Source organism: Plectrocnemia conspersa, unplaced genomic scaffold (assembly GCF_051122295.1).
Source record: "Plectrocnemia conspersa isolate PC_06_02 unplaced genomic scaffold, ASM5112229v1 ptg000011l, whole genome shotgun sequence".
Lineage (NCBI taxonomy): Eukaryota > Metazoa > Arthropoda > Insecta > Trichoptera > Polycentropodidae > Plectrocnemia > Plectrocnemia conspersa.
In genome coordinates, this window is record NW_028277175.1 from 3944201 (window position 1) to 3968393 (window position 24193).

Below are 24193 nucleotides of genomic sequence, written 5' to 3' on the forward strand. Positions count from 1 at the left end.
CCACAAGGGTTTTTCCGGCTGGATATGGTAACACCGGCTGGGGGTTGGTCTTTCGAACATGCAAAAATAACCTTTAACGCGCCGCCCCCGTGGGCGAAACGCGTCTCGCGTTAGTTTTCCGAAAAACTCCATCCAAAGCTACACTTGGCCTCCTAGCGAACTCTACAAAGGTTATATTTAATATTTAATACTGTATTAATTTAAAACTAGCATTTTTGAATATTTTAATTACATATTTATTATAAACGCCGAGTGAGAATCGCGTAACATAAGGACGGAAGCTATGAGCGAGAATCGCTTACGTTTGATTCGAACCGGCGCCGGTAGAGCTCGAGTTAAAATCAAGCAATTTTGAGCTTTACGTTATGTGGTCTTAAGGCGCGTTTTTGCGGGCATGTCTCGGGTGGTTTTCCCGACGCATCGGGCCCGAGCAAAGATGGCCGCCGAAAACCCCCCTCGGTGGCGCATCGATTTTTGTTCGGGGCGGCCGCGCTGGCGTGACCCGGTCGGGCCGGCGACCTTTGCGCCGACTAGACGCTGCTCAGAAGCCGCCCCTCAGCTGCCGGAGCCCCCGCGAGATGACGGCAGCCCCCGCCGACAGGTTTGACGTTTCTCACCGTTAAAGCCCCCTCCGTAGGGCCCCCATCCGGCGCTTAACCTCAGAACCCCCGCGAAACTCGCTCTGACGTTTAACCCGCGCCCCGTATCCGACCCGAAATTTAATTAATCCATATCTAAACTGAAAATCCGCAAAGACGCCGCCCATCGAGCTTCGCACGCGGAAATTATCGATTTGCAATTTTCGCCCCCCGGTCGCAAATCACCATATTGCACGCCATTTCGAACGTATTAGTCCAATTGTGACGTTAAACGATGGTATAAAACGCTTTTCCGGCCTTGATTCGACTTTTTTGCGGCACCCCGTGTGACATAACCTCAAAATTTGGGATCGCGCTGGGCACTCCCCCACCCCCGCAGCCGCTCCGCGACCACGCCCCTCGATTATATATCGGAAAAACTTTCAATCGAACAACGAAAATTATAGGTAAATGTGTGAAAATAATTTTTATCCATCATTCGGCAAAAAAAAAAATTGGGGCGGTGCGTGGGCATGACTAGAATATGAATAAATTACCCCAAATGAATTAAAAAATTAAAGCATGTGGGAAATAAATGCACAATAAAGTATCTTAATTATCAAAGTCTTATTTAAATTCTACTTCTTGAAACACTTAAAAGATTTTTTTTTTAAATCAGTTATTGAACGTTGCTCCAACATTAAAGCCCTCATCAAATGTCAGGACAGGGTAAATATTGAGGGTCATTTATTTTCGAAAACTTCTGATATTCTGATTAATCTGAATTAAATCATTATTAAATATATTTTTATAACATATATGAACGATTTGACTCAATTTTAATTAACATCCCAATATTTAACCGTGAGATAAGGCAAATATAAGAAAACCTAATAAGAATCCTAGTCTTTCAAAAATTAGTCATCAACTAATACTACTAATCTATTATGCTGATATTTTGTTAGTGTTATTTTATTTAAACTGGTTGTTAATGTTATTTTATTAAAATTATAAATATTGAACTGATCTAAAAAATTTGACATTTAAAAAAAAATATATGCAATTTAATTTTTTTGCTGTGTAAGTATCTCAATATATCCATTCTTTACATAGTAGAAATACTCAAAAGATATGCACACAATAAATATTCTAGCATAATAATAGAAGCAATTTCAGGAACTTAATTGTAATTTAAGAGTTTAACAATATTAAAAAAATTCCAAAAGGCTTTGATTTGTAAATATTTTTTGTTTTACACTAAAGCTAAAATTTTAACCTTTTCCTGATTAGTATTGCTACGTTGCTTCTGGGTTTTTGCAGAGCAATGTCCGAATTTGTATTTTAAGCGATTTGGCTGATTATCTAAAATTAATTGTCTGTCTGAATTTGTTAATTTTGCACGACACCGTGTCATTTTTTTTATTTTTCGAGCTTTATCCTGATATCATAAGTTAGCTAGTTTTTAATTGCAATTATTTATTTTAAAATAGCAGTATAATTTATGCATATCTTTCATGTTTTTCGTTCATTATTAATATATTTTATGGTCCATATTTTTTATAATTTCAATATAATTCATATTATTATTATTACTGTTGCTTTATATTGAGCTTTTAAAGCAATTTTAAAAACATGTTAAAGCAGCAATAACTGCTCTTAAAATGTTTAAAGAACTTACGGTGCAACGGTGGTTTTAAATGTTTCAGTCAATAATGAGCAACTGAAAGCGTTATGTGAATCATAACCACGTATTAAAAACTTGCACAAAAGTTAGGCGTTAGTAATCAAAAGTTTCACACCATTTATAACAAGTCAACTTAAAACATATTGAAAAATGGGTACCACATGAACTAAATGTAAATAAAAAATCTTAATTTAAGCCCTATAATATATTTACATTAACACAGTCAGTTCGAGAGCTATCCATTTCATCATTATGCATAATTGAGAAATAGGTGGCAAGTTTGGGTTTACGCCCCTACTATTTTTATATTAGCTATAAAGCACACGATACGGAAATACGTTCGATATATTTATCATTACTCCTGTTTATATTTTAAACAAATTTACAGAAATTAAAATCATTACTTTTTTTTCTACGTATCAATCAATCGGAGTAATGATAAGTATATCGAACGTATGTCCGTATCGTGTGCTTTAGAGCTAATGGTAGGGGCGTAAACCAAAACTTGCAATCTCTTTCGCAATTATGAATAATAATGAAACGGATAGCTCTCGAATTGACTGTGTTACCGCAAGTAGATTATAGGGCTTGAATTTTTGTATTTTTAATTTTTGTAAACTAATGAATTTCGTCAGTGCTTAAAAAAATTGTACTAAAATTTCTCCCCTTCTCTCTCTCTCTCCTTATCTTTAATATAATCGGCAACTGCCCAGCAATTTTAATATGCTGTATCATTTTTGTGTCATTTCTCGACCCCGTTTGCCATAAATTTATTCCTACGATCTCGGTGAGAACATTTGAGCTAGAGAAACTTCTACTAAAGATCTCTGAACAACTTTTGAAGCGGTTGCATTTTAGATTTTGTGTGTTAATTATGCTCGGCTTCTCGTGATTCAAGTTCGTACGAACCTGCGTGTGTCTAAATTATAGAGCCCGAGTTATTGCTGTGTTGTCAATCTTAAACGATAATTGTTGATTTGGGCGCTGTGTATCCGATTTTATACACGTGGGCAGTCTAAGGGAGATGTAGTGTTCATCCCCTTTTTTAGGGTCACGAGCTATGAGTGTGATTAAATTAGCCTGTCAACTTGCTGGACTATTATAACCGTTTCGTCGAAGCTTAAACAGGTTGCAATCCGTCACCTAAACAAGTTTGAAACAACCGCTAAATATTTTGAAATGAAAACTTTGAAACGTATTGTTTTGTTGGATCTTAAATTTACTTTATGATACTATTACTTGCAGAAAGTCCTAAATGACTATTTTAGCGCTTATAGTTTATTACGTCTATTGTGACGTACGGTCTGCACTGGTTGACATAAAAAAAATGATACATAGGTTTTGTTTTTACGGTTATTGCGTAAATTTTATTAAGATCTTATTTGGATTTTCCGATGTACATAAAGTGTGGTTACTATGGACCCCATAATTTTATTTAAAAAAATAACATTATTAATTGTTTATCCTTAATCATAGTGTCAGAAATCATCAATTATTTTTCAGCTTCAAAAATAACTTGACTTCATAATTGCATCGCTTACACCAGATATTTTCTTATGCCTTCAATTAACAGTATATGTATTTAATAAGATAACATTTTGATAAGCACGAAAATTAAAATATATTAAAATTTCTTCGCGGAACATTTCCGCTTTTGTGTTTTTTGTGTATTATTTTTTAATCTTACTTGTATTTTACATTTTTGTGCATTGAAATAATACTTCGTATTGTTTTTTTACCATTGTAACGCATTGGGATAACCTGTTAGCTCATGATGCTCTTAACTTAATTTAAGTAAATAAGTAAAAAAAATATCTATCCAAGCTAAGATTTATTTTAAGTATTTTTTTTTTTTAATGTATATAACCTATTTTGAAAATATCCTTACTAATATTTATTAATGATGTTTTCATATGAGCCGCTAATCAATAAAGTGGAATATGTCATATAAAATTTGTTTTGAAATAATTGAACTTTTGTGAATTTTTTTTTTAAATACTTTCTTACTACATGAAAAATATACAATATGATTCTTTACTTTATATTGTTAATGTTAATGCTTAACAATAAATATTAATATTTTTGATACTTGTTCCACTTTCACCAAAAAATTGTCTTGAGTAAAAATTTTCATTAAATATAAAAAAAATCTAAACATTTTGAGAGAAGGTTACATTATTGTTTTCCTAATTATTACATACTTTACTTTTTGTTACTGTTTTGCTTTTATTACAAGATAAAAATACATACAAAACAGATGTTTTACCATTTAAAAAAAAATACTTTTATATAAAAACTTTAAACTGATATCAAAAGTTCTTTTTATATTTCGTGAATATCACTGTAAAAAATATGTTATCACACGATAAAATATACAAAAAGATATCGATAAGCGGCCAAGTAGTTTGTTTTTTCCCTATATTATATGGCAATTTATAATTAACATATCAAAAATTTCGCGTCTCGTTACAAACTACGCTTCATTTATTTATGAAAATGGTAGTTTATAAACAAAATTTCTACAATTTTAACGCTTCACGGTAGAATAGCAAATATTTATGAACTCAACTTCATTTTCGATCTAAAACTCTGTCAAGATTGATAAATTTATAAGATGATAAAAAAGCTTTATACTGCCCATAGGACTATTTGCCCTTTCAATGAAATTATAATAAGTGTTAAAAAATTTAACATCGTTATCAACACATTTTTATGCTAGTTTAACTACTGGGTTTTGTTTTGAAACCGGTTATTTCGGTATGGTAAATAAAAGCATTGCATAAAAGTGAATTCGGGTTGTACGAAAGAATCTTTCTAACAATTGAAATTCACTTCTGAGTGAAAGAGAATGTGTTCAATACATATTTTAAAAATAATTAATTGACACTTTTAACGTGGCACAATTAAAAGTAGCCCAAGCACAATGTCTTATTTTATTATTTTCATTGCATAAGTTTATTACGACTTGTGAATGAGCAACGATAAATAGAATTTAACGATTGGTGGTTAAATTGTGATGTAAGATCTAGCAAGGTTTTTTCAATTTTTATGATTTATTGTTGTAATTAAATATAGATTTGATATTATTGGTTATACAATTATCTAACGTACAGGTTAAAAAATCATAGGATGTATTCAATGCATCATTTGATCAATCAATAATATAACTATTGCTACATTTTTTTTTAATTTAATAACGCAACACAATTTCGGTTCAATTCAGAAAAAAACTTTTGAGAAATCAAAGTCAAGTTGCATTCAACTGCGACGCACTTGAACTGTTTTGCAACCTTCTACTTCTTGTATTCAGTTTTTTCTTAAAAACTAAATCGATTTTACTGTTTTCATACAAAGTTCAAAGTCATAGTTTATTTCAACTGCCATTTGTTTAACATAGGTTCAAAGTCGTTGCGATTTTTTCAACAAATTTCCTCCATGAGATAATTTTAAAGTGTTGCGTATATGTATATGCATACAATGTTACATTTTCCGTAAAAAATATCTATTTACTTTTAAAAAGGATGACGCTTGTACGTTTCATGTACCGACGAGTTTCGTCACTGAAAATATTTGTTATTGCCTTTCGGAATTTTTCCTTTTTTATTGAAGTATTTCATTTATTATTATGTATTTACTTGGAAATGACCCGCTATTACTTGTCGGTCGTTTGAAACGATGTTTACCTATTGACAAGTACCATACATATAATGAACATGCTTTAAAAAAATGCGTCATGAATAAAACCAAGATGCTGCCTTTTTTCCAATCAATCATAATTACTTGAATGCGCAAATAAAGCCCAAGAGAGTCGATTAAGTTAATGCATCATTTCAAATAGTCTCTTTATGCTAGTTTATGATTATCCTGTGGATGCCCTTGCATCTTCGACTAACTATATTATTGTATTATACTATACACATAAGAGTGCATTGATGATCTTTAAATTGTATGTCGCACGTGAGTGGGTATTGTGTATAGACTGAAGGCAAATAACAAAATTCTGACATGTCCTCGCTTGTTCAAGGAAATCTTTCAATGTGTACTGCACACAACCTTCGCTAATGGAAAATGAAAAATGCGAGTTTCCCTATTTGAGTTTAGCAATGCATAAGTTTCGCGAAAATCCCATAAAATTTGAATAACACTAATTTTCATAAAATGTTTCAAATCATAATTCCACTGAATGAATTTAACGAAATCTATAATATGTTCATCACATTTCCTATTTTTCATAAGAGCTCTTTCCTGCAATTTCTTCACTTACTCATTCTGGCGTAGTATTATTTCAGCTTCATAATAAGTCTAATTAAAGTCATTACTTTATAACAATAACAAACTTGCTACAGTGTTCTTTTGCTAATAATTTCAGTCAATGATAAAGTCTTTCATGGCTAAGCCTTGGGTTCTACAGCATCAGTAAGGTTCATTGGTCGCAATGAGGGTGCTCAAAAGTCGGCGATCTTCATCTAGTTTTGCAATGCTCAATGTTTTGATATTTAATTACTTGTTCTCTTCATCTTATATCATATTTTCAACAGCACTCTCATGTAAAACTCTTGTTCATTATCCATAGTATTTTAATTTTAGGTCTCTCTATACTGGCCTATAGTATAGAAAAAATAGAATAAATTTGTTTTTATATCTGAAATATTTTTACATACAATACTATGCAAAAGTCTTAAAACAATTAAATTCATTAACGTTACGTGGCAACCCAAACATACAATAAGTAAACACCTGCGTGAAACCATCAAAAAAAGAGAAATATTTTCAATCGGTTACTAATACCTTAAATACACGAGTTTAAATCCTACGTGAACCTTAATTTTTATAATTTTCATCTTATTATTATATAATTATAATTCGAAACGATCATTATAGATTATGTTTTCCTAGATTTTTCTAATAGAAGGATCACTTTAAACAAAGCATAAATTATGTGGTATATGAAAATGTAATCAAATGTTGTGCCAAAGAGCATTAGTTACAAATATAATCCATATTTCTTGCATAAAAAAGCCAATACCAGAAAAAAATAAAGTAACAACTTTTTAAAAATGGGGCTATTTAATGAAATGATTCTGTGTATGTACTGCATTCTTGTCCAACATTTTCTAACAAATTATTATATTTTTCATTGCATATGTTGCAACGGAAATATACATTATTTTTGCTGTTTTAAAATTCATAGTTGAATACATAAATTACTAAAGAATACTCGTACAGACTAGTTGGCTAAGACTTTTCACACTACTGTATAATCTAAGTGTGGAAAAAACGTATTTTTTTCTGCAATTAGCTATATAGTGTTTGCTGACAGCCCAAAACTACATTAAGTAAACAGCTGCGTGAAACATTTCTATTGATACAGATAAACAAAAGCTTTGTAGGCAATGTGCTGTTTGTAATTTCTAACTATATTTAATTTCTCCATATATTTTTTACTTTCCCGTTGCTGATATATGATTTGGAGTTCACTTTCACCGTTATTATACAGAGTTAAACTAAGATGGATGAATTTATTTACAACCATTAAATCAGTAAATCAATGTCGTTCTTTGTTAATATGATTGTGTGTGTTAGAGATTTATTTTTTGGTTGCCTATACACACTTATGTATCGTCTGCATACTGAAGATTAAAGATTTTTTTGCCTTCGAACTCTTGACACTGCCACTCTTGTACTGAAGGGTTATCTTAATTGCCGAAATCTGCTAAATAGGTTTCGTGCGAATTTCCGAATCTGATGTTACTATTGAATAAACAGTCAGATACACTGCAGAGGAAAATAATGTTTTCACAAACACAGTGATCCCAAAAATCTTGGCAACTAAAGGGTTTGTGATTAATTTTTTATTAAAAGATTAAAAAATCAAATAAAAAAATCACACGCGTAACCCCATTTGAGAAGCACACCGTCCGCGTGCAAATCACAAATTGGCCGACAACAACTGTAAATTTTCAGCTCACAGTTGTGAAAGTACGGCTCGCAGTTCGCCGCGTAATCTTGATAATGAACTTGGAATTAATCGACCACTATTTCGAACTCCACTTGCATACATGATCTGCATACGTAAAGCATAACATCCATGTGTCATAAGCACATATGGATTATTGAAATATATTACCATCAAAAGTGACCCGAACGAGATGGACGGATTACTGCAGAGAAAAAGGGAAAATATCACTCGTACGATGATCACCTTTATATCAGAGATATTTGTTAACTAGTTTTTTCTCCGGTGTTTTTCTTTTCGCAGTGTCTGGCGAGCCTAATTTCGTTACTTTATTTGCAATTGTGAAAAAACCGTCGTCGCGGTACGCGGAACACGTCGTGCGAATTTTCACGGTTATGAAAATGTCCAAAATTAAGACGAATCGCTCGGCTGAATAAATATTGAATATGGTTTTTGACTTTAAGTTTGCCTTAACTGCAAATATGTGTTACATGATTAGTACTAAACTTATATTTGTTTCGAACTTTAATGTTGACTGTAGATATATAGTTTGAGTTATTATATGGATGCTAATCATTAAAATTAATTTCAATAACATCAAAAAAATATGCTTAATTTTTTTGTAGCAATTCTAGGTATATACATTTATTTATTTAACATATCTTAAATTGTTATAAGAAGATCTTTGCTAGTTGCATAATTATGAACGCCTACTCCTCTTACTTTTTGATAGTAGTACTTTATCCAATTTAAATATAAATATTAACATACTTACTTTCACTTCCTCTCTCACATTCAACCATTTCAACTCTTCAAGCATTCTTATAATCTTGCACATTTTATCCTAATTCAAAATAAAAAAAAATCGTTGCTTTGTTCTGAATCAAAAAATTATCTCCAAAGTTATTATTAATTATCTCCAAAAAATGTTAACACCTTAATAAGATAAACCGTGCAGTGATATTCTTTGAACAAATATTAATTTATTTAATGTGTTCCTGGAAAACAACTTATTAAATAAAACGCATTATTAACTTATTACGTATTTTTATGGATTTTCTCATAATAGTAAATAATAAAAATACAACAAAAGATAAGACTGTGTAGCGACAATTTACTTGTTTTTATTTCGAGAAGAAATACAATGAGGTTAATATTTTATACCAGATCCGTTTACTTTTCATTTCCCCTTAAGTCCATATTCCGTCTCTCTCCAACATAGATAGTGATGCTGGAAGACCATAAACTCTAATCGTAACTGGGAACGCAGTCGTCGATCGTGACGGCTTAGGTTGAGGTCACAGCTAACTATACGAAGCCTACCGGGGCCGGCCCTAACATATTTAGCTCTCCCTACATATTATCTATATTATAATAGATAGCGTAGTCTGTAACGTCTTAGACTAGTAATTTTGAGGTTGCGGGATCGAGCCCCGACAGCAACACTCGAATTTGTATTTATAAAAAATGCGCTATTATTAAAAAATCGGCCTCAGCTTCCAAAGAAAATAATTATTAATATATTATAGATGTCACCGATTCCCAGACTTTCAATTTGACGGTTAATACTTACTTGTAAGTATTCATTATATCTGTTTGACTTACTCAGTTGGTTCATATTTTCCCTGTTGTAACGCATTGGGCTTATGCCACTAAGGTTAATAAAAATAAATAAAATTAAAAACATGAGATGATATACATTCAAATATCATACACCAATACTACTCTACCATAATTTATCTTTCGCAAATAATTTTAAATTTATAGTAATTCCAATTAACTATTTTAAAGCATTTTAAAATATTAATGATATGGTTGTTGTTCATTAGATTATAATTATTTTATAAATTTACGCCTAAAAAATAGTATATCAACGCTGAAAAACAGTGGCGTAAGCAACTGTATGGTAACCACAGAATAAAGAATATAATAGTAGCCCAGTAAAGCGACGAGGGGAGCAAAAATATGTTTTTTAAACATTACTCTACTACCATTAAATTCCAATGCAATCACTTTTTAATGAATATAAATTTATTATCTATATATTAAAAAATGTTACTAAAATATATTTTTCAGTTGTAAAAACTAATAAAAGTGCCGCTTTTAGAACCGCGATGTTGTCGAAAATAATTTATAAATAAGTTCAACATGAAAAAGTAAGTGAGTTATAGCATTTATAAGTTTAAGTAAATGAAGGTTATTTTTAAGTATCATCCGCTAGCTCTACGAAATAATTTTAAGCGTTTTCTTATTCTTAGTGATCTCTGATTTATTTTTAGAGTATTTTTTATTTGTATACCAGAAATAAATTGCGCACTTTATAAGCAATTAAAAAATATATTTATTTACTAATTTTTAAGCATTATTATAAAATATAATTTTTGCTATTATCTACAACTATTTCCCATCTCTCTTGCTGCTTTTAGCAGACATATTTTTGAGCAAAATACTCGTTCAAGTGATTTTCACTTCGACCACATTTCGAAATATTTTTTCTCTTAAGGTGTGCTCTATGGACCTAAAATGGTAATAGTCGAATGGAGCAAGATCTAGTGAATATGGAAGGCGTGGTAGAACCTACTAGTTTAGCCCAATTTTTTTTTTCATGGATCACTTTTGCTTTTTGGGATGTGTATTGTTATCCCCTTTCTGTTAAATAAACATGGACGTTTATCCTTCCAAATACGCCTCAGCAGTAACCGTTTTACCGGATTTTAATAATTCATTACGAATTATTTCTCGTACATCCCAGCAAATACACAGAAAAACTTTTCGAAGCGTTAACGTTGGCTTAAGTATTTAATTCGGAAAAAGTCATTATTTTTTCCGACTTACATTATCATCAAATTTAATGAAAAAGTGGACGAATTCTTTGTCTTGACAACAATGAATTGTACATGTTGCTGCTCTTGCTCTTTTTATCTCCTCAAATAGTTCCTGCAACGTTCAAATACCCATTCTAATAAAATTGTCTATGAGCTTAATGTTAACTAAACCAAGGAGCTTAATGTTAACTAAACTTAATACATAAGCGAAGATCTGATTCAACCATGAATTTTAATAATAGTTTATTAAACACCTAATATATTATATACATATGTATACATTTTTTAAGAACTACTGATTTTCTAATGTTGCGATTCTGGGCGGCTGCCCAGTCGGTTGTTACGTCACTGCTCAAAATGTTCGCTTCAGCTGTACCCAAATTATACTTTTAATTTTAAAGTCAGTTATCAATACATGAGATGAAAATATAAACATTTATTTGACAAGCTTTTTTGGACTTTCTTCTAAGTATCAAAAATTGATATATTGATTAATATGCAATAGAGTCTAAAAAAGCTAAATTAAAAAAAAACATATATTAGATTTATAATCATTATATAAATATTGTACCTAAACTTATTGCGACAATTTAGTTGTATTACATAGTTTCTCAAATTATTTTCAAACATCTTATTTTATAACATAATTTATAAGACCAAAACATTCAATATAAAAAGTGTTTGTTTATAATATTTTTACGATGTGCCGTTTTTATGAATGAGATGCTGTCGTATATTGATTATGCCGCATAGTGAGGAATTTTACTTTGCTCGACGCGAATGTAAAGCTCTTAAACTCCAATCACCGCTATTCAGCGCTAGCCCATGGATTTGAATAGTACTGAATAGAATAGTACGATGTTCTAAACTTTGCGAGCAGAGTTTATTCATATTTAATTTTTGCTAAATTAATTTCAACTTCACTTTACCGTTTTTACATACGTATGTATAAAATTTCACGCATAACAAAAGTACGTATGATACGCGTACTGTCATTTATTAAAAAGTCAGAAATTAATTTTCTAGTAATAACATAGTGTACGAAACACGACGCCCGACATTGATTTTTATCTATTTTCTATCCAATCGTGATTCTTATCTAATACATATTATGAATTATTAAAGCATTTAAAGTTCGCTAATAAAAGTTGCGAGTGTTAAATGAATAAGGTGTAGTGGCATCTACTGCTTGTTGACTGTAATAATAAAAAATAAATAGTCCCTGATTTTTGGTGTCTTACTACTTGCTTGTAGGTATTCATTTGTTTACGCCATTCTAACGCATTGGGCTAACGACTGCCATGTTTGAAAGGCGGAAAGTCTGTGACCATAAAACTTGCCTTTTGAGGAGCTGGATGGTGACAGCCATAGCGAATCGGCTAGTGCAGACGTTCTGGCTCTAAAGGCTATTAGAATAGGACGCGATCGCGGTACTAAACTAATAGAACAGCATTCTTCAGTGGTTTGAAGATATGCTTAGCGACATACATTTTTTCGAAACTCAACGAATCGTAAAACAAAGATATCTCTTTCGATTAAAAGGGAGTATCTAATTACTAAGAGAATCTAAATTATGGATACCGATTCAAAATTACCGCAAACTAATGTGTCATACAGGACACGATATTTCCATATAACTGAATGATACTCATACCAAAGCCAAGCATCGTCATTTACATGTAGAGAGAACATTCGCTTGCTTTTAAAAGTGATTCCAGGATCTGTAATGAAAGTTTCCTTAGTATAGTCTACCGAAACCATAGGAATAAACTAATAGTAAATGTGATCAGAATAATGACATAATACGCCATTTTATAAAACACTAAAGAGTAGACGATTATCGGAAACCCATATTTTTTCATTTATTTTTTAGTAAAGCTCGGATTATCATGATGGCTATTATACAAACAATAATTGTACAATTAAACCTAAAAAAATAATCCATTTTATAACTATACCCTATTTGCGTTAACACAGTCACTTCGGGAGCTATCCATTTCATCATTATTCATAATTGAGAAAAAGATGGCAAGTTTGGGCTCACGCTAAAACACATGATACGGATATACGTTCAATATACTTATCATTACTCATGTTTCTATTTTGAACAAATTTATAGAAATTAAAATCATTACTATATTTTTTATATTTATCAATTAATCGCAAAATCCATTTATATATTCGTTACACGGCTGAATAAAACATGGTTTTCTTTTAGTCAAAAGTTAAAACTATATATATTTTCAAAGGGACCACAGCAGTAGATTATATATGGTATTTAATTTAAATTAGCTTGTCATTATTTGTCGCGATTTATCGAGCGATTTCGAGATATGATCATGTGGATTTTTAAGAAAAGCTACTTTCGAAATCGAAGAACTTTTGCACATCTGGAAAAAACTGAATTCCACGTCATCTTTTGTATGTATGTATAATATTCTAATTTATTAAAGATTTTCACCCCCTTATTCGTCAACATATTTGAGCAAAATGTTCAATGTATACGTAAGAAAAGCTCTGGGCGCTTGACCCGAACAGCTGAGAGCGTCTGGGAAAATCCCGGACAGTTTGAGAGCCACTGTCGTCGGCTGGCGGAATTATAGTGGCCGGCGTCGGATCATGCGGCTCAGTGTTCCGTGGTCGCGCTTCTCGATCGGTCGCAGTGCATCCAGGCCGACTGCATCTGGCCCACTGGCCCACTTCGGCGCTAATTTCTAGTCCGGCTCTGGACACAGCGCTCGCCGATCGCCTCAGTGAAATCCTACAATAACCGGACGGCCAGCGCCAGATTTAGGGGCTGTGTGACCACTAACTATAATAACGGTACTGATACCATTACAATAAAACGAATTTAATTTAACATTAATCAATCGAAAACGCCTCAATGTAACATACATACGAGCATGATCCATTAACTTTTACATCGTGTGTACGGTCAGTGTTTGGTAGAAGTGTGAACCTCCGTTATAACGAGTTCGTCAAAATCGTTTTTTCTTTCTTTCGTTCTTTCTTGACGCCTATGTGCCAGTGAGCCCGAATAAACATGTATGTAACCAGGTCGAATTTTGATCATCGATAATCTTTCGAATATGTTGTGTCTGTCTCGCGTGCTTAATTCAAAAAACATTTCTGCTGAAAATATATTAGCATGTACTATAACTTGATTTATATAAATGTAAAATTGCACGCTGATTTCAAATCTGGCATAAGTAAAAAATGATAAGATTAACGCGTGCCAGAAAAAATAAAAATTACAGGAATAGACATATTTTATACAAAATAAATATTAGGCTTTTAATAACTACCGCAAAACTGCATTTCATTAAAGAAAAGTATTGCAATAGTAGTGTGCTCTTTTACAAATAAATTAAATTAATGTATATGTATATAAAAACGTTTTGTACGGTGTAATTTAAACTAAACGTACTTTTACGAAAAAAATGTATAGGCGGTGCATTCAATAAATTATTAATATTGTTAATAATTCAATATTGTTTTTTTAATATATTTATTTATTTATTACATTAAAACAGAACAGGCGTTAGATCGCGATGTTACAGCGTGTGTAACAATACTTTAGCCAAATTATCATTATAGCTATAAGATACATATATTTATATTAATTTATTATTAAATAGCTTAAATGCAGTTTATCAAACTAGATAAGTTTATCAAGTTAGTAAACTAGATAATCGTGAATTGTTGATAATGTTTTGAATTATATATTTTATTGAATTTAAATCGTATCCATATTTCTCTATCGTGTTGCAAAACTATTGCTGTAAAACTATTAAAAAATAGGAGTGGTCAACTTTTCACGAATAGTAAGAAACGTCACGCGCGTGCCGCTTTATTGTTGTTGCTATTGTGTTGTAATACATTTTTTTAGAACAAATCAAATGTATCTTTTTAGTACTATATAACTAGCATATACTTTGAGTGGGCTAAAAATTAAATTAAACATGTATCATATATAACTCTATAGGTCCGTAGCAAAGTTTAACCCGCCGTGAAATGGTTATCTTATCTAGATGTATGTAGTTTATCATCAAGCCTATATAAATATCTACATACACCGTAGTCAATATTAATACACACATATACACAAAACATTTACTTCAATAATCAAAATCAAAGATTTAATTATATTACATACAGTATTGTTGTACACGAACACGTGTTGGTCTTTTTTAGAAACGTTTCGAGCTTCACGTGCATCAGAGTTAAAATAGCATAACGGTTAGTCTGCGTTGTTCTGCACTGTTTCTGTAAGCGATGCGTTTGTTCTGCCATCGATTCGATTTCAATACTGGTTAAAAAAGCACTCGCATAGCAGCAGATCGTGTTATCACTAAAGTAAACCAGCTTAATCTCGTCTATACATTTTTCAGAACGAATATCGAAAGAAGGTGCTAATAAAACGCATACGGTGTGTGTTGTGTCATAAAGTAAATTTTATAATCCAATCAATCTTCTCGAGGAACTCTTGATCCCTATCAACAATCAATCGCCATAAAGGTGTAGACAATTTACTTTTTACAACGCATACGTCTCTGATCGTGACCGTCAATTTAACAATGGGTGACGGATGGTGATTGAATGCATCAGTTTATAACCTTAATCTGTGTCTTTTTTCCGCGATCCTATAAACGCCGTCACGTTTCGGCGCTGAATGAAGCAATTAAAAAATCTTTCGAAACGATTAGCAGCGTAACGTGATTCTTGGACGTTAATACTATTAGCCGTTGACATCTGAGTCCTTTATTAGTCGCTTGAAAGACAATGAGAAATTTGTTTGTATAAAAAAATAGTGTATAATACGTACTTTTGGCCTTGGATCATTATAAAAACGATGCACAATTAACATTACTCTTATGAGCTTTTAATGACATTTATTTATTAGATTGATTCTTGATGCTCTTAATTGCAACCTTACATACATTATTTAATTTTATCATTGCCGTAAATTACGCTAATTTTAGAGCACATACGTATTTTACGTTACATTGTACGTTGAGTAAAAAATGAGTATGTGTATTAACAAACAAGATTAAAACTAATTAACAGCATAACAATATTATTCAGCGACTCTTTCCTGTATATATATATATATATATATATATATATATATATATATATATAATACTTTCTAACTGAAAGCAAGCAGATGTAAATGTTCTTCGCAAGCCGGATACAGACCCTACGCTTTGCTTTATTTACCGACCTAAAAGTTTACTAGCCTTTGCTATTAAATTTTACGAAAAAACTTGATATTTTTTATTAAAATGTTCTCATCGATCCAATTTTTGTGTGATTTATTAAGAAGATCAATCGTGAATATTGTTAATAACACACCAGCATATATTTGAAATATAGTTAAGAAATCACTCGTATATATTGTAAATATTAAGTGATATTAAGTAGATAGTTTAAAATTTGATAAATACAAATCAATCTTAATTCGGAAACGAGTTATACATATATAATCTGAATAAAGTTACTGAAAAATATAATTAATTTGCAAATGTAACCGGGAGTAACTGCTTCTATAATCATTCTATCGTTAACCCTTTAAACGCCAGCGACTTTTTAGTGAGTCGTCTGTTATTTTTCTTCATGGCCCAGTATCTCTTTCTAAAATAAATATGAAATACAAGCGGCCCTCGACTTTCGCACATAATTGGTTCCTGAAAATGTGTGCAAATGTTGAATGTACGAAAGTCGAGGGAAGTAAAAAAATTGAAATTGTGTGTATTTTAAAATATTTATTTATCAAATAAATATAATATGTTTAAGAGACACGTTTAAGTGGGGTTTGCGGGTGTTTCCTTTGAAAAGTTATCAAGAGTTAACTGTTTTCCACTATTCTTTTTCCTTTCTTCATATAGTATTTTATAACATGCTATGTTTTTATTGATCGCCCCACGCACTTAAGATATGCATTCTCCATTGGGATCACAATCTTCCATAATATTTTAAAATTTGTCAAGATGCGTGAAGGCTTCATTCATATTTTTCATTGTCAAAGAGTTTTCCAAAATAAACTTGTCTCATCTACATTAAATATTTGGCTAGAGGAATATTCTCCATCTTCAATAATTTTGGATAATTAGGAAATAAATTCTTTTGCAGCATCTTTATCCGCATCAGCCGATTCTCCAGTAAATTTAATATTATGAAAAGAATACCTCATTTTAAAATTGCAAAACCAACCGTTACTTGCTTGAAAAACCGTGTTAAAATATTTTTTAAATTTATCCTTCCAATCTTTGTGCAAACTAAGAGCTTTTGCTTGAATAATTGAAATACTCAGAGGGACATCTTTTTGATGTTGGTCATCGATCTACGATGACAAAGATTTCCCATTTCATCCATGTTTTTTTTTGCTGTGTTTTTTTGGAAACATCATTAAAGACTGTGGAAATATATCTTTATTTTCCACAATTTTGAACGTATTCTTTAATTATATTTTTATTTTGCAAAATTGAACATCGTAGACCTGTTTGTATCATACGAACGTCCGATTGAAGCAAAAGATTCACCGCTATCAGAACGTTTTTTAAAAAAAAAAAAAATTTAAAAAAATGTTTTTTTTTTAAATGTGTTAATTACAATAATCTTTGATAATTGAAAAAATATAATTTGTAAATAATTCGTAACTTGTTTTATAAAAATAATTTGTGAAAAAAATAATCAAAAAATTACGCACCGGTGAGTCGCTGGCGTTTAAGTGGTTAAATCCATATTTGGTATATATGCTGTCGTCTTAGGTTTAATTTTGAGACCTTTACTATTTATTTACAATGTTTACGATTCATTACCTAAGTAAACCGCAAAAAAATGATATCGCCTTTATATTCCCTGACAACACGGTTAGTTTACGCTTGTATAAAAATCGATCCCATCGAGCGGTAGATAGATGCTTCTAACATTTATTTTACTGTGATGTAAACCGAGTATACATGTCAACTTATCATGCAGGGCTGCTGAGAGCGAACCCGGGCCCTGTAAAAAACAATGATTCCGAGCCTCATTACAAAAATAGCATTTTATATGTATTTTTTAACATCGTAATATAATTTCTTGAATAAATAATAATAACTTTGAGTTAACCCTTTTTATGCTACAAATAAATATAAAAATTAAAATCATATTTTTTGCAAAATATTTTAATTATGTATTAAAAATATCCACTCATAATATTAACTTGATAATTAGTCGTGTTTTCTCTGCTGCTCAGTGTTGCCACATAGTATTTCAGTCCAGGTCAAAAGAAATAAAATCGTGTCATCGCAGTGAAAACGCTTGACTATTAAGCGTTTATATTAAGGCTTTTTATATTTTTATAAGCACCTGCCAGATAATTTATATTTTCACTGGTAAAATTATATATCCACTTATGAAAATTTGTTCCGATTTTATTGAAATGACATATTTTACAAAATATTTTCTGCATAGACGAGACTGTTTTTTCTAGATTTTCTTTTAGGAATAACCACATGAAACTTAATGTATTATTTATTTATTTTTCTGAATTAAATCCAGTTGTTAAATTACCCATAATACAATCTACAAAAACATTAAAATTAAATACAAAAATTCAGCTGGTACTGTTGTTGATTATTCGTTATTTGCTTCTTCATCTGAAAATTGAGATCGAATACCTAAATCCACTGTTACTTATTTACATTCGTTGAATATTTTCTCTTATGTCTAATATTTTTTTAACGTTCAAAAAGCAATAAAGTCAACAATAATTTGCAAACAAATTTAAAAACACAAACGGAACCGCGTCAAAAACTACAATCTGGCCATTTGAATAATAATGTTTATTGTGAAAGTATTACCTTGGAAGTGGGTGCTTTTGAAGGCAATGTTCCGCTCCTAAAGGAACTTATACCTAGTTTAAATCATATTCATTATTTGAGGTTGATTTCTATTTTTTTTATAAATATATTCTTGTTACGATTTTTTTCGGAATCGGGTGCTTTAAGTAGAACGTGTCCTGGGAATTTTATTATAACATATAAATTACATAATTAAATCTCGGTCCCAATAAAATTTCAGACCCAGAAAAATATTTCACTAAGAATCGTGTCGTCAACTTAATATTACAACGTGATTTAAAAATATATACTCTTACTGTAAGAGCATTGAAGTTTACAAAAATGCATTAATAAAATAAATAGACAGAGAATAATTTTTCTTTAAAAAATAAATAAAATGGTAATGGAACTGTATATTAACATAAATATAGTAAACGACGGAGACACCATAGCATCTAATTTACTTTTTATATTATTTCTTTAACCGGATTTTCTATTGTGGTTGAAGTAGCTCTCATAATTTTTTAATATAATTAATCATTTATTAATTTACCGTAACTTAAACCGTTACATATTATTTTATATATTGTATATCCTGCAATGACGAATGAGGTTATCCTGTTTAAATTCTGAATCACATTCCACATAATTGCGTGCTTTCATAATACATTTACATTATAAGTAATCGCAATTACTTACATTACAATTAATTAAGCTTAAGTAACCCATAAACGTGAGTGTGCCGCAATCTTGAACTTGAACGTTCCGCGCGACGTTTCGACGCCGAATGCATTGGTCATCTTCACGACGTCCGACTCTCGGAATTTATTCTCGAAAGCAGATTTCTAATCAATGAAAGTATTATTTATTTAGACCGGCATCCCATCGTCGAGGCGGCGGCCATCGCGCACAATATACGGAGAAAGTGGCTCTCGCGAAAAATCTGACGGCGACGTACGATTTTGCGTGAAAATCGCACGCGTGTATAGAACATACGGCGCCAAAAGCGTGGGTCGCGATCAATCGATTTTCATCGCTAAACAATGCGAACCCTTTCTCTCTCGTTCTCGTTCTCTTAGCAGGATTCCGAATTAACGTATGGGCGAGTATTAAATTAATATAATTATGCGCTAAACGTATCGCTTCTTAAACTGTGCGCTATGATCTTAATCATTATATATGTAGATAAGATTAAAAATTTACACTAAATGGGGTGTTTGAAATTAAAAATAAAATACGTATACCGCAATAGATTAAGTAAAGCTACTCGATTATATTTATTATTTATTTATTAATATAGACCTCCCAGTCAAAAATATATTAATAAAACTAGTATTGTAGCCTTAAAAATCTAACATGAGAATATATATAAAAAAATATAACTCAGTGATTACTAACTGAAAAATCTGAATTCGATTACCATATGAACTCTAGTGCTATAATATTACTAAGTTTTCTTAGATTTTCCTAATGTCACTGATGAATATTGACATATTTTAATTGTAAGTTGTAATAATAATAAAAAATAGATATTACTGATTCAGGTGTTATACAGGCGGCCCTCGACTTTCGCACATAATTGGTTCCTGAAAATGTGTGCAAATGTTGAATGTTCGAAAGTAGAGGGAAATTATAAAAAATTTGAAATTGTGTGTATTTTAAAATATTTATTTATCAAGTAAATATAAGATGTTTAAGAGGCGTTTAAGAGACATTTTTAAGTGAGGTTTGCGGGTGTTTCCTCTGAAAAGTTATCAAGAGTTTTACACTATTCTTTTTCCTTTCTTCATATAGTATTTTATAACATGCTATGTCTTTATTGATCGCTCTACGCACTTGAGATATGCGTTCTCCATTGGGATCACAATCTTCCATAATATTTAAAAATTTGTCAAGATGCGTGAAGGCTTCATTCATATTTTTCATTGTTAAAGAGTTTTCCAAAATAAACCTGTCTCATCTACATTAAATATTTGGCTAGAGGAATATTCTCCATCTTCAATAATTTTGGATAATTAGGAAATAAATTCTTTTGCAGCATCTTTATCCGCATCAGCCGATTCTCCAGTAAATTTAATATTATGAAAAGAATACCTCATTTTAAAATTGTAAAACCAACCGTTACTTGCTTGAAAAACCGTGCTAAAATCTTTTTTTTTCATCTATCCTTCCAATATTTGTGCAAAGTAAGAGCTTTTGCATTTTGAATAATATAAATACTCAGAGGGACATCTTTTTGATGTTGGTCATCGATCCATGATGACAAAGATTTTTCCATTTCATACATGTTTTTTTAGCCGTGTTTTTTTAGTAACATATCTTTAAAGATTGTGTATCATACGACCTGTTTGTATCATACGAACGTCCGATTGAAGAAAAAAATTCACCGCTATCAGAACGTCTAACAATTTCACTCTTTGTCTCGAATCGTGTGAAGTTTATGAGTCCTTGATTTCTTTTTGTTCGTATCAACATTGAAGTTTTCCGTTTCTCACTCATATTTATATTTTTTTTTTTTAAAAAAATATTTAAAAAATTTTTTTTTTCAATGTGCGAAATAGCGAATTGATTGTGTTTATTTCGTTGTAACGCATTAAAACGGAATAAAAATAAATTATCTATTTTATGCTACTACTAAATATATTATTGACTTTGCATCTGAAAATTATTAAAATACCGTTCCGCACGTATCTGGGTGTTTATATTTATATATTAATTAAAATTAGATGATGATAATATATTTTTTTTATGAAATTCAAAAAAATCCGATTTAATACATATACGATTTAAAAATCATGCTTGCTATTTGAATTATAATATAAGTTTGACAACAACGTAACTTATAACATATATAACTATGCTCTCTATGCGTGTCCCCCTTAATTTAATTTATTTATCTAAAGCAGACAAACCGGTAAACGCGAGTTCAAGTGTTTTAGATTATGTTATATCATTCATTATGAAATTTTGGATATTCTGCAATGAAAAAAACAGCATTACACAATATGTTATGTCTTATACGTGTGTACATACGTTACGACGATTATGTTTTATCTAAGGAAATGATTGACAGGTTTAATCTGTTAAAATGTATTGCACAAAGTTAACGGTAATATTTAAATACCTATGTAGCGTCCATTTTCATCACTTCCTATGTGATTATCATTTTTGTGTGTAATATTTTCCTATTGCAAATTAAACTCTTCGTGGCATTCATTTACTTATAAATAATGTAATGCTACTACACCTTATACGTTTCCCTAGAAAAGGCATTCGTGTGAGTCCCCACCAATATTATATAATATGTATATTTTAAAATGCAGGATAACTACCATAGAGTACCATTTTTTTATTCTTTCATTATCATCTATTGCACATTTTAATAATATACATATGATATGTTAGGCTTCTATCAATGACAAGATACTATATTAGTATGTATGCATAATTTAATTATTAAAGCTCACTCTCGACTCACACAAGTTCATACAAAAAATATTTGAATAAATGAACCAAGCTTTACACAAACAGAATTTCACATACATGTTGACTTATTCACTATCGTGACATTCGTGACTAATTAAGCGTATGTTACGTGAAAATTACACACCCCCTCGACTCGAGCAAACGCAATCGCAGCCGGGGAGGCGCCCGCCGTTTGAGAACCGTTAATCGTTCTTGGACTGTCACGCGACCGACTTGTCTTAGCGTGACAGAATTATACGATTGATTTATCCTCGCAGATTAGCTTATGCGTACATACGGGGGTGCTCACGTGAACACACAACACGTATTCACGGGGTGATGACCGTACCGTCGTCGTTTGGTCGATATCGACGCTTTCACGTCACGACTTTTAACATTTTATTGTACATACGCATACATACCTATGTGCACGATTCGTATCGATTCACTTTTGGGCGTGTTCGGTGATTTGGTGTTTGCTTTTCGATATCGATGCATTACAATATGGTTAGTTTACACATCAACATTTCCCGTCCGTCGGGTGAATCACTCATTCAACAAGTTTCACTGAATCGTAAAAAAAGAGTTTTGACCCAAATGCCTAAAGCGGTTTTCGCGTCTTGAATTGTTTTGCTTTTTATTCTGCGTGTAAATATCTGCATAAGATTGTGTTCGTATATTAATGTGATTTATGGATTGAAAATATATGTTTTTTGTCGAAAGTGGAACATATTAGTCGAAATCTGCTCACTCATTTAAATAAATGCATGGGAATTATAGCTCATTTAAAATATAAGATTAATATAAAAAAATACAATGAGAAAGTTCAGCTCTTTGGTTTAAATGCGATTTATTTGATTGAAATTTAATTAACGAGACTTTGATATAAAAACAAATAACTAAAAAGCATTTCATATAATTATTAATTAGTGTCATAATATTTTTTTGAGTATATATTACGTATATGTAGAGTGTAGACTATATATTATACATATACCATTGCATATGTTTTTGTTGAGAATTAGCTTTGTGAGATGGAAGGGCTTGCGTATCGCGCATTTTCTCGTCCTCATCTCTTTTGACGACATTTCGACCTCCGACGTTGGGGTTGATATTTATATATTTATTAAAATTATGACCACCATGACCTGACAGGTTAACCTAATGCGTCACGATTGCCAAAAGTATAAAATATATTACAAATTCATATACACACACATATATAGAAAAATAAAAGAACAGACACAAACCACCGCAACAGGTGTGCATTGCCCCATAGGGATTGAACCAAAACCCCATACGTGCACAAGAAAATGTCAATATCTCTATGCACAGTATTGAGCAGACGAACGTTCTTTGACAGAGAAGAGTTGGCAAGTTCTAGACTTTACAGATAAGAACAATGGACGCGATCGAGAACTATATCCACCTCCCAGAGCCCACATTTGGAGCTGCTCGAGCACCTCTGCCTTTGAGCAATTTCCAGAAGTGTTTTTATTATAATATAAACACTTCTGCGAGTTGACAAAGAAACATTCTTAGCGCTCCCAGAAACAAGAACGGATAATACCCATATTCCTTCAAGTATAAATATAGAAGGAATTTACGCTGTACTTTTTCCAGCTACAATTCATTACATTGACTCATTAAGCTAGGAATCCAAATAATAGAGTATGCTGCGGACTAGAGCATCATAAAGAGTGCGCAATATTAAAGTATTCCTGAAGTAGCGCGCATTTCTTAGATAAAACCGAGCATTTTTAATGATCTGCAATGTGGTAGCTAAACTTCCAACCTAAATCCTTAGTAAAAGAAGACCCATCTAGAATATATCCGCCCAAATGGTAGGAATATTTTGC

The 24193-nt window shown here is 31.4% G+C and overlaps 1 long non-coding RNA gene across 1 annotated transcript in view; it reads right to left on the bottom strand.

Annotated features, from left to right (window-relative positions):
- LOC148229146 (uncharacterized) overlaps positions 1-23983 on the bottom strand; it is a 148590-nt gene extending 124607 nt beyond the window's left edge. The window contains exon 1 of the long non-coding RNA XR_015811480.1: positions 23547-23983. This is a non-coding gene — a long non-coding RNA (uncharacterized LOC148229146). The remainder of the gene's footprint in view (positions 1-23546) is intronic.
- Positions 23984-24193: the final 210 nt, after the last annotated feature.